Source organism: Fukomys damarensis, unplaced genomic scaffold (genome assembly GCF_012274545.1).
Source record: "Fukomys damarensis isolate Sample0158 unplaced genomic scaffold, DMR_v1.0_HiC HiC_scaffold_20, whole genome shotgun sequence".
NCBI lineage: Eukaryota > Metazoa > Chordata > Mammalia > Rodentia > Bathyergidae > Fukomys > Fukomys damarensis.
In genome coordinates, this window is record NW_022900932.1 from 37626566 (window position 1) to 37640790 (window position 14225).

General features: G+C 39.5%; 1 long non-coding RNA gene across 1 annotated transcript in view; it reads left to right on the forward strand.

Annotated features, from left to right (window-relative positions):
* The window catches only part of LOC104848822, a 50162-nt gene that overhangs the window by 26810 nt on the left and 9127 nt on the right, over window positions 1-14225 (forward strand). The gene's annotated exons all lie outside the window — the stretch shown is intronic.

Here is a 14225-nt window from a genome sequence, read left to right on the forward strand (position 1 = left end):
CACACACACACTAATTAAAATGTACCAATAAAATATTCTTTACATTAAAAAAAAGGAAAAATAAAGGCCCTTTCTCCTTTAAGAAAGAGGCGGCGGTCTGGTAGCTTGTGAAGGCTGTTGGCACACTTCTTGTCACAGAAAGCACTTTCTAAGTCAGGGAAGTCTATATAAAGGAGGAGGAGGAGGTAGAGTTTTGTGCTAGCTTTATAGGGGCCTATGTAACCATTTCCTGATTTAGAAAAAAGGTCACAGGGAAACATTATTTTGTAGGCCTTGATGTTGGGCTTCTTTTTAGCTAATTATCAAATGATTGAAAAAGTTTTTTTTTAACTTCCCAGAGAAAGGAAAGGCTGCCCTTGAAAAATTCCTGTAGACAGGAGGAGGAGGGTGATACCCGGGCAATGACTGCTTGGCACAGAGTTCGTCAGATGTGTCAGTTCAGGTACCAGCTCTACTAACATCTCCGGTGAATGATTTCTTCTCTTCACCCTTCAGTTTCCTTGAAGGCTACCTGGCACTGTGCTGTTATTTCACAGGGCTGATACAGTTCCTCATTTATATAGCATCGACTGTGTTCCAGCAAATGCAGCGGGGACCCTCTGGATGGAGGGATCAGACCAGATGAAGGCCTCAGGCACCACTGTGAGGAGTCAGGCGAGCTGTGCTGGAAGCAACTCTCTGACATTAGGAAGTACAAGCATTTGCAACGGCTCATCTCCCCAGGCTCCCTTCCTGAAGGACATATCTACTGCAGGCCCCACTAAGCTCGAGAGTTTCTTAGAAGTTCTAAAAGTTAGAAAGACTGGGTTTCTCATAAGCTTGGAAGTGAAATGGATTTGGGCAAGATGATTATTGATTATAACAAAGTCTGATGAAGGAAAAGTCTTCAAATTGCTTTTCTGGGTTGGTATCTTTTTCTTCATTGGCACTGGGGATTGAGCCCAGGGCCTTCTCTAAGCTACATCTCCAGACTCCTTTTTCTTTCCTACTTTGAGATACAGTCTCAGGCTGCTCCTGAACTGTGATCCGCCTGTCTTACTCTCCCAGAATGTGGGGATTACAGGTGTGCACCCCCAAATGCAGCTGGCATTTTTTTTTCTTTAAAAATCCATGTCGACAAATTTGTTAAGTGTTCAAGTCTGTAGTTAGCAAGTAGTTGAATCATGCATGTAGATAATTTGTTTCTTTTTTCATCTTTTCTTTCTTTTCCTCACTTTCCCCTTTTCTCCTCTTCTATTACCTCCCCTTTCCTTCCCTTCCTTTTTCTCTTGTTCACTTTCTCTTCCTTTCCTTTTTTCCTACTCATTCTTTCCTTCCATCCTTATAATACAAAAAAATGTCATAGGCTCGATCTTATGTAGGAAACCCCTTTGTCTGCAGGAGGTACTTTAGAAACTCCCCAGTAGACGACTGGAACTGCAGATAATACCAATTTCTCTATATAACTTTTACCCTGTATTTACATAGCTATGATAAAGTTTAGTTTATAAATTAAATATAGGAAGAGGATTAGCAGGAATAACTAGTAATAAAATAGAAAAGTTATAACAAAATACTGTACTAAAAGTTATGTGAATATAGTCTCCCTCCCGCTCTCTCTTGTTAAGACAGATGTTAATATTTTTTGACCCATGTTGACCATAAGTAATTAAAATGACAGAAAGATAAACTATGGATAAGGGAGGGGGACTATTGTACTCTAAAAAGATGAATTACTTCATCTACAAAGGAGCTATCATAACCAAGTTTCCATCTTATAAAGATGATTGTCATGAGGTCTATTAGAATTTAACCAATATCTCTGTTAAGCAACAGGAAAAGCCACAGTGGTGTTGTAATTTTTGTAGTAATAGTATATACTTACTATCTTATTTTACTACAACACATTATTCCTTGTTAAGTACTGTTTTCCAAAACCAACACAAAGCCACATAAAAGATTTTCTAAGACAACCTTTCTTCTGAGTAAGGACTTATAAGGAAGTACCAGAAAATGATGCTCTTTGCACATTGCAAGCTTAGGTGTCGTAGGGTACAAAGCAGATTGCATTAATATCTGCCAATGAATAAATCAGTCAACAATTACTTAGTATTTCTTTGTGCAAGATTCCATGTTGGATAAAGAAAGAGTTACATTTCCCCTGCCCCCCCCACATAAATGAATAATAAGACAGAATTCTTCTCTTTGAGGATCATGTAGTTGTGGAGATAACAAAAACTTAATTGACAATTCAAAGCCATGTAACAGTTTTCTCCTCAAAGTAATAAAGGGGAAAATTTGGCTTTGTGAAGAAGGTTGTGCTCTGAACACAGGCAGGGTCTGGATAATTCATTTTCTAAAACTTATATAGTGGCAAACTGAGGACAAATGTCTTCCTTGTAACTTCTACTGTCTTGTGATACAAACCAGGCTGTATTTCTCATATTTATCAGCTAACAAATTCAATAGTCAACAAGCATTCCTTGAGTGTCTGCTTTGTACAAGAACCAATGCTGGAGTTTTAAATTTTGTTTTTTTCAACGTTAGAACTTAATGAATTTCAGAACATATGTGTTGAATATTTGAAGACAGATTTGCAACCTCTGTAACATTCTGGGAGACATTGGGCTCAATTCCCTAGAGCCAGGCTCTTCCCTCGCTCTGAGCTTCAGAGGCTGTGTAGAGGCACTGCCCACAGCACAGATGAGACAAGAACATCATTTGAAGCCCAGAGTGTGAGGATGACGGCACTCTGCTGAACTCTTCTCTGATCACAGGAAGTTAGCATTTGAGTGAAGGGGAAGTTGAGGAGGCTGATGAATTCGGAGGGGCTATGGAACTTCAAAGCAAAAACAGTTCCCTTCCATTTGAGGATGGAATTAGTTTGATTTACAAGGAACTCCTGTGCAAAAATCTGGTAACTCCCAAAGTGAAAATATGGACTTCTTGTTCATTTCAAGTCCATGGGACCTGAGCCATGAATTGAGACTTTGGGCTCATTAGGAAGGACAGACTGTTGGGCAGGCTGTGGAGTTACTTGAAGAGGATGGGAGTAAGGCACAAAAAGACTGAGAAGGGAAGATGTTTGGAAATATCGTTTCTGCGTAAAGCTCTGAGATTGCAAGTGTTTTCCAAGCTCTTATGTCTTTAACTGCCTGGGGATTTCTAGGTTTCTGAGAAGCTTGAGATGGCTGTTAACCTAATGCACAGTTGAGGGGAGCCAAGGCATCCTTCCTATGCTGGCTGTGTGGTACGATGTCCTCTTAAAGGGCTCTTTAAAATCAGGCGTGTAAGAGAACTAGGGCCTCTGAAACTGGGTCAATGGTTCTCATCCTCATCTTGCTTGCTTTGCTGAAGCACAATGTAAGCAAATAAATATCGATGGATAGCTTAATGATTTTCATAAGGTTCCATCTTTTCAAGGCAAGGGGCTCTCCTGAAATGTTTGATCTGCTCTGTATGAATCTGTTTTCCAAATGGCCAGCACATGTTGAGGCCTGCTCTCCTGTGTGTTACAGGAAGACGCCTTTGATGCGTTAACCACAGAGTAACTGAACTCTTTTCAAGTCCCTTTCAAAAGTTCCTTTGTCCTGCTGTGGATCTTGCCACTTGGATTGGATCAGCAGGAGATTGCTCCTGGCAAAGGGTTCTACTACATTCTCCCTCTGATCTGAGTTTGGTATTAGGGAAATGCCATCTGAAATCTGATGTCCAAAAGGTTGAAATGCAAGCACTAGGCAGTTATGAAGCAGTTCCCTGAACTGGAGATGGATCACATACTTTTCCAGCACTCTCTACTCAATTCATGCCTGAATGATTCTCCTTAAAGCCAAATGACATTATCATCACTTTCAACCATCTTGGGCAAAGATGGTTTTGTTACTAACAAAATGTTCTGGTAGCTGCCTGGTGCTCCTTCACTGGGTGTTACAGCTTTGGAAGCGACCTTCCATGCTCAACAGTTGTGTCCGTTGTTTTTGCAGACTGGGTAGAAATGTTTAGCCTGTGACTTTCTTGACACTTCGCATATACCTAATAAAAAGGTGATCTGATTAAAAACAATGATTTGGATAAAGACAATTCTGTAGCTGCCTGCGTATGGATGCAATATTGTGGGCACACAGGGATCATCAAGGACCAAAATATTTTACTTTTCTATTTTATATAAAAATTAAATCTTTTGTGAGTAAAGCTGGTCATTCAATGCAAAAATATAGCTATTAATACATAACAGAATGTGTGAAAGAGAAACATTTGATATGAGAAACATTTCTCCCTTTCCTCTGTTTTTAAGTCTTAAAAATTTTTGTCTCTGAGCTGGGAATTTAGCTTGGTTGTGCTACGCCTGCCTCAAAAACAAGAGGTCCTGAGTTTGATCCCTGGTACCAGAAAAAAAAAAAATCTCTAAAGTGCCTACTATTGGGTACTATTTAAGTGTATATTTTCTCTATATGGTACTTCCAAGATAATTTCCTTTAACACTGACTAAACTGTTGGTAGCTTTGGGTTAGTTCAGTAAACATTTATCAAGTGGTAACTGCAAGGCCAGTGCTAGTTTGTGCTTTCAAAGCCTATAATGTTCCCCTGCCCTCATTTCCCCTCTTTCTTTCTTTCTTTTTTTTTTCCTCATTGAGTTTATTGGTACATTTTAGGTATACAGTGCAGTTACATTCATCATTGGGATCTTGTACCTTTACACGACAGATCTTGGTTCTCATTTTCCCCCTTGTCCCTGCCCTCCCTTCACCCCCTCCTCCCTTCCCTATTTACAAACACTTTATTTTCATTTTATCATATTTTTTCTTTTCCTTTATTAGCTTTCCCCTACCCTTCCCACTTTCCCTACACCTTTAGCCCTTTTCTTCCTATTTCACATCGTCATTTATACCATTAGGATCTTATGTACCATATAGTTTTTCACACCAGAGAAACTATTTGGTATTTATACATGTGTGACTTATTTGTTACTTAGGAGTATATCCTAAATATGTATCCATTTTCCTATGAATGACTCTACTTTCTCATTCTTTATGGCTGAGTAGCGCTCCATTTTATAGAAAAACCACATCTTCTTTATCCAGTCTCTTAACTGATGGGTATGAAATCTGAAGATGGCAAAAGCTCTTTTTTCAGGCTACTGGCACTCAGTTTTAAAAATCATTATTTTACCCCTCATACAAGAGACCCTAGCTACTTTCAAATAAATCTTTAAACTGTGTGTTGTTTTTTTTCTATCCTGGTTAATTGAATTGCCACCCACCCAGCTACAGAGTCCAGAAGTTGAGAACCACAATAGACTCCTTTTCCTTCATTACAACCCTCTCCCCACACTGCCTCAGTCTCCGGTCTCCATCCACCTGCCCTCTTCACTGTCGTTGAAATCTACCCTCTCCTTTGTCTCTGTCATCGGGGCTCCCCTCACCCGAGTTTTTTACCCCTTTCATCTTATCCCTGGGTTTGCCACAGTGCTCTTCTCCTCATTATTCTCTTTGCTTCCACTCTCATTCCTCCTCTAAGATATTTGTTTGTTTTGTCGCTCAAAGCCTAGATTATTTTTTACTGGAAACAAAAGAAGCCATTGAGCAGTGATTCGAACTAGGTAGAAAATTTCTTATTTTTTAAGCATGAATAGATGCAGAAAATCACTGATGTTTTCTAATCTATGTAATATGTCAGTGTGATAACTTACATAACTGATTTTTAAATGTTGAACAATTCTTGGATGTTAGGTTTATTTTATGATATTTATATACACAGTAACTTTGGAATGCTTGCTAATATTTAGTATTTTGCATCTCTCTCCATATGTAAGATTGATTCTCACTCTGTCCTTACCTGACTCTGGCATCAGGATTATAATGGTTTTGTAAATACTTGTAAAACACTTTTCTATTCCCTGTGATATTAAGGGTTATTATTTCTTTCTTTTGGAAAAAAAATTGTCTGCAAAACCTTCTGGAGCTAGTATTACTTTGTAGCATACTTTTCAATGTCAATTCTTTTCTCCAGCTATTTTCCATATTTATGCTTTCTAAAAGTTGTACAATGTGTTGAAAATTTCAAATATATTGGTCTACTATGGTTCATGTGACTCTCCTGTAATTTTAAAATATTTACCTTTTCCGTTTCAATGTCACTTTTTATATATGTTCTGTTTATTTCTGCCTCTTAAGAACCTCAATCATGCCAGGAGTTTGTCTATTTAATGACTTTTTTGAAGTAGTCAGTTTTCACTTTGTTGGTCAGATTACCAACCACTCATGATTGACAGCACCACAGGAGTAACTGTTTGGAAACTCAAAACTACTTTTAAAACAGGTCAGTGGCTGCACACCGCACCTGAGCTCTAACTCTTTCCAACTTCACTAGTTCATTTTCCTACATGTGTTCCTTCCTGCTCTGTCCTCCAAAAGTATCAGATCCCCTGTAAACTCCAAACTGTCAGCCCATTTTAGGCTCTGTGCTTTTGTATGGACTTCTTTATTTCTTCCTTTAGTCATTCGGTCAGTTTTTAAACTCAGCTCACGTTTTCCTCCTTTGTGAGAGTTTTTCTGGCCTTTCCTTCTTGCTGTCTCTCTGGGTAATCACTTCCTTCTCTGCCCTGTTTTGGGCCTCAAACATTCCTGTTCTTTCATTGCTCATCTTGGTTTGGGTCCATGTCTGCCTCTCTCTCCCCTTAGACCATCGTGTCCTTGTGGAACAGTGCATATCTTTTTCAACTCTATCGTCCTAAATCTTTTACCTTATTTCTCTTAACCTCCAATCATTTCTTTTTCATACAGAAAAGGTTAAAAAAGAGAGACAAGATAACACTATGACCTTTTCCTGTTTGAAGAAATGTTGTCATCCAACCCCTCCAACTGAGGTGCTGACTTAAGTAACTTCTGTCTTCCAGCCTTGTCAAATGTCAATGTGTATGTAGCATTGAATCATCTATTTGTTAATATCTCTAACTTTCTGAATTTTGAAGCCAATCTTCTCTCCTTTTAAAGCCCAAATAATTTTGTCTAAACATTCTAATGCATTTTAAGTACTAGGCTGCATTTTAATCCAGTCATATGTCTTTCTTATAGAGAGTTTACTCATAAACACATGCACTATTTCATCAGATGGTGGATAATATTTTATGATCAATTTAGGTACATTTTATAACCTTCAAGTGTGGGCAAAACATTGTAAGCGGGTATTTTAAAGAACCTTTTGTTTTAGCTTACAGCTTTTCAGATCTGGGAACTTATACTTTATAATTGTATGAATATATAAAATAAGATGCTACTTAGAAAAGGCAACTGAATGGTTGTGAAACTTAGAAGGGAGTCAGAGAAGCTGAGTTTGAATTCCAGTTCTAACTTATACAAGCTCAAACAAAACATTATAGGTCTCATAAGTAAAATAGTGGTAATAATACCCTGTAAGGTTCTTAGGAGGGCTAAATCATACAGTGTATACAAAAATGCTTTGCACAGTGCCAGGGACGTAATAGATACTCACTAACTTTAACTTATATGATGGGAAAATCACAAATATGCCTGCTTTTGCAAATGATAAAGTCATGTTTATAAGATTATTGCTGAGGCATTCATCCTAAGTAAAGACAATCAAGTTCTCCTTGAAATTCTGCTTCTTTTCTGAACTTTTAGGCCTGAAACAATACCCTTTGCTCATTTACTTTCTCTCATTGTTTTAGTCAGAAGACAATTAAATAGTGGAACTTGGAAGTCTTTAGCTCTATTTTGAGGATACATAGTTCAATGCCCTTGGACAATCAATAGAACAATTTTTTTTTTTTTGCATTTCTGCAAAGGCAAGGCCTTGGACTAGTACTTTCTCTCTTCTCAGTACTATTTCGGCCATGAAATCAGAACATAAGTGTTTTAATTTATAAGAAAAAATCCAACTCATGTAATACTTTATCTCTGTATGAACTGTGAGGGAAAGGGAAATAACCAAACCTAAGTGTTCAGCCTGAAGCATTTGCCAATGTCCCTTTAAAGTGATAATCTCTCTCCAAGGCAGCAGCTCTTTAACTGTCTCTTTATTTTGCTGTCATAAAGAAAACTTTCCATGCTCACTGCTTCCACCTGAACCACCTGGTAATTGAAAAACATTTTGTTATGTCAATAACCCTCAGTGACTACATAAACATTACCTGTCCACCTCACTATCGAAATCAGGAGTTGAGGAGCAGTCCCTGGAGAAAAGGGCAAATAGGTAGCAGTTGCCTTTGGTCAGGCCAGCTGAACTTCAGCGCACACCTTGGACCAGTCCCAGGACTGATGAAGCCTTTGCTAAATTTTAGATTTTCCCTACATTTGTGTGCAAAATGGAAAGACTGCTTTTGTCTGTCCTGCAGGCCTCTCTCAATGTTTTTTGGGTTTGTTAAGTTGTACTGGGCAGGAAGAGAGTATGGGGTGGGCAGAAGGAATTGAGCCTGGCCTGGGGTCCACATGTTTCCAGGCTGTTGTGAGTTGTCCAGCAAATGCTGACCTATATTCCAGTGACACGCAGCAGATCTGAGTAGGACATAACTGCCCAGGGCTCTGCCTACAACCCTCTTCCTCCTTCCTCAGCCAAGAGGGCAGACAGATCTGTACACCGAGTTCTCTCTCATCAGCCTGGTGGCATGACAGGGAAGAAGATGAATGGTTTACTGCGAGGTGAGCCCACCACAGTAACAACCTCTGGGCCACACCACATTCTCTTTTCTCCAGGAAGAGCAGTAGTAACCAGAAGGGTGAAGAAAAAGCCTATCTCTTGAGTTTGATCACAATTTTTTCCTCCCAGCTATTGTATTTGGAATGCGTTACTGTATTTCTTTAGAGTGGGCAGATGGCAGGATCCTGGAGGTGTAAAACAGCTACAAAAAAACAAAATGATTCAAACAGAAGGAATATGTATAAACCCTGCTGAATCATCTTGAGATTAATCAAGAGAGTTGACTCCCCCACCTCCTTTGCAGGATTTTAAAGATTTCATCCCGTTTTCTTTTTCCTTTCTTTTTAGAAGGAGGATATCGTACATAAATGGGACACTTTTGAGGCTTGGCTGGGAAAAGTGGTGTCATTTTTGTGCTTAGTTTGTTTTGAGGGCAAGCCCAATTGGAAGATAAGTGTAAGACCACTTACTCAGAGTAGAGAAGGAAAGGGAAAATGGAAGCTCCGTAGAGGAAAGCCAAGCTGAGAGCTAGAGATGGTGCCATCCAAAGTACAGGAACTGTGTCTAAGAGATAATTTCAAGTTGAGTTGTGGCTTACCACAGTGTCCTCGTGATCAGCTGAGTGGTCAGATGTCAGGGGTGACTGAAAATAAGTTCATTTTCCCACAGTGAAGAGAAAAAGAAGAAAAAAGAACAAACAGCTTTGCCCATACAAAACAAATACTTTTCCATCTCCGAGTTTGGCTCGGATAGGCTCAGAAACGTACCATCATCCATGTGACTTTTGTGAAGTATTTAAGAAAAGCAGCAAGAGTTGTTGCTTTTAATTAGCACAGCTCTTTAATCCCCACCTCTTTTCCCCCCTAATAATCATAAATAGTCTCATGGTGTGATTACTCAGCCTTGCTGTTCTTTCAGTTCTGAATGCCTAGGGGTGACAGTTATGCTATGGGGGTGATAGGGAGAAAAGAGCTAGACAGAATGATCTCAAATGAAGAGCTTCAATATCATATACTGAGAGGTCAGGATTATAGCACTAAATGAATGTCACTAGACCTTTCTGATTCAAACTATCATGCAGCCTGATTTTATGGCAGCTGTAGAACCTTCTTTCCATAGAGTGCATGCATGTGTATGTGTGTGTGTGTGTGTGTGTGTGTGTGTGTGTGTGTGCAGAAGGACTCTGGCATCCAAAGGATTAAAGAGTTATCTGCAATGGGAAAAATGGCTTCACCACAAATCCTTCCTGTGCTGGCCTACTTATGTGTTAATGTGTGTACTTTTTTTTTCCTTTTTCAAATTCTATTCTTTTTTCATGATCTCATATCCTAAAATTTTCCTTTGTAATTTAATGAGAAGGTCTCCATGGTTCACTACCCGGAATGGAACAGGGTGCTTTATTCCATCACATATGCCAGAAAAACAATGCAAATCTCCAAGGCAAACCAGAGAATCAAATTACCAATTGGAAAACTGAAAGCTTTGCACAGCAAGCAAGCCCCAAATCCTACCACTCTGTGCCTTTTCTTTCTGTTTATCTTTTTGTTCGTAATGCTTGCATCCCAACCTGATCTCCCCATGTCATGGAGCCTGGAGCACCTTGAGCAATTCAGTGGCTATGAAATCTCCTGCTGAGTTTGTTTTGGCTGGAGTTGCAGCCCACATGTGTGAGAATTAAGCTAAAACATCACAGAGCTAATAGTGTGCCTCCCTCCACACAGCGGCAGGCAGATCAGCAGAGAAAGGTGATGTCATGGATATTCCAGGACCTTAGGTCTGCCTTGCAAAGTGGCTTCCTTGAGACACATCAGCCAGAACCTGGATTTAACACAAAAACAACTCTACTTATAAATATCTGCTCTGGGGCTCAAAAATATTCAAGTGCAATGGTGCCAAAATGATCTCCTTCCCCTGGAGACCCATCTGATTCTCCAAATCCAATCACAAACTTTTTAATAGCATGTCATGAACCTCTCAGCTCATTATTTCTCTTCAAAGCCCTCCAGTACGCCAGCTTAGAACCTGTGCTGTTTGATGATGTGCGGCTCCATAAATGAGCATGTAGGATATGCTCAAATCCATTCTTCACTACTCCTACTTTCCCACCAGGAATACTGCCGTATAATCAGGGATGCATGATTTGCAGCAATTGCTCTGAATTCAGGGATTTTGTTTTGTTTTTAACACATCCAGTGTGTAATGTGGATAATAAAACAGATTTATCATGTTTATATAAGTCATTTTTTTCTTCCTCTCTTCCTGTTCCTTCCCCTTTCTTCCCACTCTCTCTCATGGCTAGGATATTGGAAGCAGGAGAGTAGACAAGGATATAGCTCTTCTGAAACAGCAATTATAGCTTTAACCACTCCCGACTGCAAGAAATCAGCACATTGGCTAATTTACCACTTCTCTAACACCTAGTGTTTCCTCTGATGTCTTCAAGTTGTGAGCATACAAGCATTTTACGTATGTAACTAGTCATGAAGGTTAGCATACAGAAGGTTACTGTTGTAATCAAATGAAGCTCACACAAGCTAATCTGACCTGTTTTGACTATTTTTCATTGTACGGTAATTAGAAAACATAGTAAGCAGTTGACCTAAATAACTGTCATCTATATTGATTTGTTGCAAATCATGGTGAGTTGAAGATAGTTTTTGGTTAGGGACATAGGAACCCCTAAATTGTATTATCTATCAGTCTCTTTATCTTCTAAGTCACTGTGTTAAACATATGCAGCAAGAACAATGCTATGCAGAGAAACAGTCAATAAATAATGAATAAATATCTTGAGTTATGTATACAAATCCTATTGCATGACCCAAGTAAGCAACAGTAGAAATGTTGCCTTGGCTTGGAGCTCACCCTCTCCCAGGACAAGCCCCAAATAGTTCAGGTCATGCTTTTCAATGTATGAGAATAGACTGAAGACCAGCAACAATGGCACTGGCTAAGAGTTTGCTAGATATATAGGATTCTTGCAACATCTTCCGCCTCCCTCCCTGCCTCACACAGAACATGTATTGTAACTAGTTCTTCAATGATTTATATGAACATTCAAATCTCAGAAACACTGGGACAAAGTACCTTCTTCTCCTCACCTAAATGGGTAGCTTTTATAGGATCAATGGTATGTATCAACAATTCCTGGGTACTTGTTAGGAATGCAGATTCTAGGGCTCCAACCTGGATCAACTAAACCGGGCACTGATACTACAGCACAGCCATCTGTGGCTTCAAAAGCCCTCCAGGTGATGCTGACACCATTAAAATTTGAAAATCACTGCTCTAAGGCAGTGAATGGTCCTAAAGCTTTCCTGTGCATTCGAATCATTGAGGGGCTTTACACCTTCTGCCCAGGCTGCACAACAGATGAATCAAATCCAGATCTCTAGGGATGATACATTGGCATTAGTAGTTTTTAAAATCCTCTAGGGGAGTTTTAAACTTTAGTGGGAACTGGTAAAAGTATAGAGTTCTAGGATCAATCCTATTTCAACAACTCTGAACTCCAGACAATAACAACCATAATTAAGAACTACTCATCACTGCTACTCAAAGTATGATCCAAACAGCAGTAATATTAGCATCCAACCACCTAGCAAGAGCTTGCTAGAAATTCAAATTCCCTGATCTCACTTCAAAGCTACCGACTGGGAATCTCTGCAGATGAAGCACAGATAAAGCTTGCCAAGTGACTCCGATATGCATTGAAGATTATAACTCACTAGTCTACACTACTCTTCCCAATTTTTTTTGTTTGTTTTTCAGTCTAGATTCATCAGTGCCAGCCTTCTGCAATAAGAAACAAGAGCTGGTTACTGAAGTGTAGACTTACTTGTCCTTTTTATACTATGCATTATGTGGTTTGTTATCTCTGATTTTCACCGACCTCACTCACTAAGAGTGGATTGTAGAGACTGAAAGAGAGAAGAGGAGAGAGGAGTGATGAACATTAAAGGTAATAACACCACCCAATTTTCCAGTATCTCTAAATAGAATCTATTTGCTAGTTTTTCATGTCCCCAAAGCCTCATCGAGAGCAAGGCCAAACACTATAATTTAACAAGTATCCTCTCAAATGCAACAAGACGTAGTATAAAGCCCTGAAATTTTGGTACAGTGACAAAGGTGATATTAAACATACAAAAATATGTAATTATAATCACGGCAGTATGATAAGCAGTATGAAGGAGATAGGTGATGCATGAGAAGGTATCATGCTGGGCCTGCCTTACTCTTCAGTGCCTACATAAGCCAGAGCCTGCAGAATGAGGGATTAACAAAGCAAAGCAGTGGGAAAACCATGTTCAAGGAAAGATGTGTGCAAAGGTCCAAGGTGGGGGGGTATGTAGTGAGTTCAAGATGATGAAAGAAATTAAGTATGGCCAGAACTGGGGAGAAAGCAGAAAGCAAGAGCTGAGGTTGTCCAGGGTATGGCTGGGTTTTATTTTGTGGGGGATTTTATAAGCACAGGAGGTTTTATTCTGCAAAAGACAGAAATGCACCCAAATGATCGAGCTTAATTATCATTCATGCAACAGAGATATGTAGCCTCCTCTGAGGTATCAGAGAAGGCTTCCCCAAGGAAGTGACAGAAAAGAATTTGACAATGGCAAAAAAGTAGTGAGATGAAGGGGGAAGTGCATGCTGAACACAGGGAACAGCATATATAAAGGCCTTAGGGTGGAGAAGAACATGGTGAGTTTGTAGAATTGGCTAGCAGAGCTAGAAAGGCCTGGTAGTGAGTTCCTGGTCTGTCATTTACTGTGTGGTCTCTGAGTCCTTATGTGTAAAATTGGGACAATAAAGACATCTGCTTTATAGGGTCGTGGTGAAGATTTTGTGAAGCATGCTAAAATTGATGCATAATAAGTGTCTGTGGTAGGTTTCACCTTCCCTAAAGATGTCCATATACTAATCTGCAGAATTTCAGAACATGCTACACTACTTGGTAAGGAGGCATTAGAGTTGCATGTGGAATTAAGATTGCTAGTCAGCTGATCTTAAAATTGTCTAACTACCTATGTGGGCCAGGATAATCATTGGGTTCCTTTCAATGTTGAAAGAAGAGACAGAAAAATCAGTTTTTGAATGATACAACTGGAAACCTAGTTTGTCATAGCTGGCTTGGCAGATGGAAGAGGCCACCAGGTAAGGAATGCAGGCAGCCTCTGGAAATCAGAAAAAGCAATTCAGCAGATTCTTACCTGGATCCTCTAGTGACACCTTTATGTTAGCCTAATGAGACTGATTTCAAATTTTTTACCTCTCCAACTATAAGATAATACAACTTGTTTAAGGCCAGGGTTTGTGGTACTTTTAAAATTGACTACTTTAATGAAAGTATGGCCACTTTATAAATGTATTACGTAGATAATTTTGTAGCTACCCTCAGCAGGACACAGAAGCTTAAGTATGGATAAGTGCTGCTGACCTGCACAATCTGGTGATACTAAGGGCTTTGCTGCAGGCATTAGTCACGGCAGCCAAAAGGAATGGGTGCCAGCAGCAAAACTCAGGATCATTTAATGCCTTGGCCTTGAAGACTCACTCAAACTCTTAGGCTGAAGAGACTTTTTTCTGTAGCT